Raw genomic sequence first — 4,340 nt, forward strand, 5'->3', positions numbered from 1 at the left:
TTTTATTTATTTATTTGACCTAGAGAGACACAGCGAGAGAGGGAACACAAGCAGGGGGAGTGGGAGAGGGAGAAGCAGGCTTCCCACTGAGCAGGGAGCCCAATGTGGGGCTCAATCCCAGGATCCTGGGATCATGACCTGAGCCAAATACAGACGCTTAACAACTGAGCCACCCAGGTGCCCCCAGATGTTTGCTGTTTGAAGCCACTACATCTCATTTGTTAACCAGCAACACATAATTAATACAATCTGCTCCTCCTTTAGGAAGACTTTCCTGACACTACCATTTAGCCACAAACATACACAGGCAAGCACACACTCATTTAAACACACATACTCACACATGTAAACCCACACATGTATTCCTACTCCCATTTTCTAATACACATACACTCTCTTGTCCCCATGAATGCCCGTGTAGCCACACACAGTTTCTCATAGACACAGTCACACAAGCGTGCCCACTCACACTTCCTCATAACCATGAATGCCTACATACCCACTCACTTTCCCACAACCACACACACTCACATACACTCCCACACACATGAGTACTCACATACCACGAGTAAAGGAATCCCTTCTCTGTAACGACTTGGCCTTAGAATTTATCACATTTTCTTGTCCCTGTGTTTTTACCTCCCAATCTCCCCCACTGTGAGCCTTTGAGGTCAGGGACTGTGTCCTTGTCTGCCAATCTTCAGAGTCTGACACCACCTATAGGTATCAATACATTTTCAATAATTTAATGTTAATCATCACTCCCCTTTGAAAGTGAGGGTCAATGACTCATTCTGCTTCTTGAGTTGGCTGTTGTCTTTATAAGTCTTTTTCCACCAGCTTCTTCCATTAATGGCAGGAAATTATTTACCCTCTTTCCTGGAAAACAGCCTGCAGATTCACTCATAGAAGGTAATGAGACAAAGACAAGAAACATTCTCCAAGCACCTGCTGTGTGCCTAAAATTTTAGGAAAGGAAAAGACATAGAGCTCTTGAGAAGGGCATCAACCTTGTTGACATTAGAGACAGTGCCAGGTGATTTATGATGTGACAAAGTAAAGAGTTCAGACAGCAACATGGCAAGAGTAGGAAGTATGATGGTGTGAGTTTCTAGATCCCCTAGTCCAACTGCTTGAGCTTGGAACCAGTCCTGCCATTGGACAGCATGGTCCCTTGGGACAGGCTACTTCACCTCTCTGTGCCTGTTCCTTCCCCTATAAAATGTAAATAACCATACTGTATGCCTCACAGGGCTTTTGTAAGAATTTTTTTTCAAAGATTTATTTATTTATTTATTTAAGAGAGAGAGAAAGAGAATGTAGGGGTGGTGGGTATAGGGAGAGAATCCCCAAGCAGACTCACCGAGCTCAGAGTCCCACATGGGGCTCAGTCTCACAACCCATGAGATCATGAGTCAAAACCAAGAGTTGGAGGCTTAACTGACTAAGCCCCCCAGGTGCCCCACTTCTGTAAGAATTTTGTAAGAATATATGACACCTGACTCAGGACTCAATAAACAGTAACTATCATTTATTCTTATCATCATTTATAGTTCAAAAAAGGGAGAGATAAGAATGGGTAGGAGTAAGCAGAGAAGGCTTCCTGGAAGAGGTGGCACCAAAGCAGGAATAACTGATGGATGGGATCAATTAAGCAGAAACGACTGAGGACATAACTCTGGTAGAAGAAACTGCACAAACTGAAAGGAGGAATAACCACTGGGTTGCTGGCATCCAAGACTAAAAGGGAGGACTTCACAAGAGACATGAATGATGGAGCTTGAGCATTAGTCTTGCAAAACAGCCCTGGGATGGGCAAAGAAAGCTGAAGCCCAGCTCGCAGGGACTGCATTTCTGTCTCTTAGTGGGTGAGAGTGGGAGCTGGGTCTGCCATGGTCTGTGAGGAGTCACTGTGCACAGCTAAAGCACCAGAAGATAAGATCGTGGGTGATCAGCTTTGTGCGGTGGCAGTATCGTAGCCAATGAGGTTTATCCGAGGTGCGATTATTGCTAATTGAAGATCGTGGGTGATCCCACAGGAGACCAACACCTAGTCCAGTGGAATTAAGCCTATTCATCAAGACTCTCCTCAACCCCAGAGCATTGATCTGGTCAGTGTTCACCTTAGGTAAACAGTTCTGTGTGCACATGAAGACATGTCCAAAGACAGTCACTGCACATTGAATACACATGAAGCCAAATGGAATGGAATACTATACAACTGTTTAAAATGATGAGAAAAGGAAAACAGTATGGAGACTCCCCAGCAAATTAAACACAGAACTACCCTATGATGCAGCAATTGCACTTCTAAATATATACCCCAAAGGGGTGAAAGCAGGAACTTGAAGAGAGATTTGTACACCCATGTTCGTACCAACATTAGACACAAAAGCCAAAACTGGAATATACAATATTCCATTGTGTGTGTGTGTGTGTGCACGCATAGTACATATATAAACTATATATATGTGTGTGTGTATATACAATGGAATATTATTCAGCCTAAAAGAGAATGAAATTCAAACACATGCTACAATACAAATGAACCCTGAGGACATTATGCTAATAAGTCAGACACAAAAGAACAAGTAGTGTATGATTCCATTTATATAAAGTACCTACAGTTGTCAATTCATAGAGACAGAGAGTTGAATGGTGGTTGCCAGGGGCTGTGAGGAGCGAGGGGGAATCGGGAATTATTGTTTATTGGGCATAAAGTTTCAGTTTAGGGAAATAAGAAAGTTCTGAAGATGGATGATGGTAATGGTTATGGAACAATGTGAATATAATGTCACTGAACCGTACACTTAAAAATGGTTAAAATGGGACTTAGTATGAAAAAAATAAAAATAATTTTTTTAAAATGGTTGAAATGGTAAATTTTGTTACATATATTTTGCCACCACAACACAAAAAAGAATGGGCTGGATCTGTGTGTATTAATAGGTAAATGTATTTTTAAAAGGAAGGCAGAAAAAAATAGGTAGCATATGATACGAAGGTCTGGGCTTCTATGTTATAAAACAGAGAGAGAGAGAGATCGAGAGAGAGAGAGAGCTAGAGGGCCTGGAAAGAAATACCGTTGTCTGACAATAGGCATCACCTTGAGAAAAGGGACTAATCCGATGGGCACGCGGCCCGCTGAGCCAAGGGCACAGGCTTTCAAGCTACACTGTGTACATTCAAAGTCCTCTGAGTAAGCTTCGCTTCTCTATGCCCCTTGTTTCTTCATCTGTCAAAAGGGAATAGTAATAAACCTATCTATGAGTTGCTAGAATTGTTAAATAAATTAAAACCTATAAAGCCCTTAAAATAGTACCAGGTCCATAATCCCTTAATAAAAATTAGCTTGTTAATAATAATATTATTATTATCCTGAGTGCTGACTAGCAGGAAGAATAAAGAAAGCTGTTTCAGGAGATGGGGTTTGCTTGGAAGAGCGGCAGGTAGCGTAGGTCCCCAAATGCCAGGCTGGCTGAGGGGGTTGTTCCCCCGCGACAGGAAGTCGAGGCAGGCGCTACCCTGGGATCGCCGCCCCCTACCCCAGCCCATATCCCTGTGAAACAGCAGCGAGCCCACATCCCGCATCTTTGGTCTTCCTCTCCAACCTAATTATTTATTCTCACATTGCTGTCACTTCGTTCACACTTCAGGACCCACTAATGGTGCTTAATTGTGTTTACCTTGCCTTTCCCCAGCCCCTTATCTGCCAGGCCCCCTGCTTCCCTGTTTCAACAAACCTGATGAATCCAAATGGACTAAGTCACTCTGGGAAGCACTGGACCCAGAGAGGGAGCCCAAAATGGAGTTAAACCGACATAATGAGGATGCAGGTGGAATGAAGATAGCTTTGCGTGCGGGCTCTGTTCCCAACCAGCAGTGTCGTCTGGGGTGTGACTCTCTCCATTCCTTGTGGCTCAGTCTTATCTCCAACATGGGAACCTGTCACCAGCCCTGCTTACTGTACAGCAGCGTCTCAAGGTTAGGACAAGGGAAGTCTGTGACAGCAGTCTGAAAAGAACCCTAAAAGCATAGTGCGGTCTCAGAGGCTGTCCTGCAGGTGTGGTGGCAAAGCAACTTGGCTCCGGTCTCAGATCCCGGCTTCAAACCCTGGCTGGGCGCCAGGCAAGCCGTCTCTGCCACGTCGCTGGGGTCACTTCGCCCTTCCGGGCATAATAGTAGTGCCTGCCTCCCAGGGCTGTCAGGTTACTGAAATCAGCACATTCCCCTGAAGGACCTACAACCAGGCGCAGCCCAGGGTAAGCCCTCCATAACTAGGACAGCTACCTTTTCTGGCGAATTCAATACCAACAAACCAGTGCTTCCCATGACAGACA

General features: G+C 44.5%; 1 pseudogene; it reads left to right on the forward strand.

Annotated features, from left to right (window-relative positions):
* Window positions 1–1,953: 1,953 nt before the first annotated feature.
* Window positions 1,954–2,022, forward strand: LOC112809992 (U4 spliceosomal RNA; annotated as a pseudogene).
* Window positions 2,023–4,340: the final 2,318 nt, after the last annotated feature.

This window comes from Callorhinus ursinus, unplaced genomic scaffold (genome assembly GCF_003265705.2).
Source record: "Callorhinus ursinus isolate GAN/ISIS: 27379988/994484 unplaced genomic scaffold, GSC_fseal_2.0 scaffold53, whole genome shotgun sequence".
NCBI classification, from domain to species: Eukaryota; Metazoa; Chordata; class Mammalia; order Carnivora; family Otariidae; genus Callorhinus; species Callorhinus ursinus.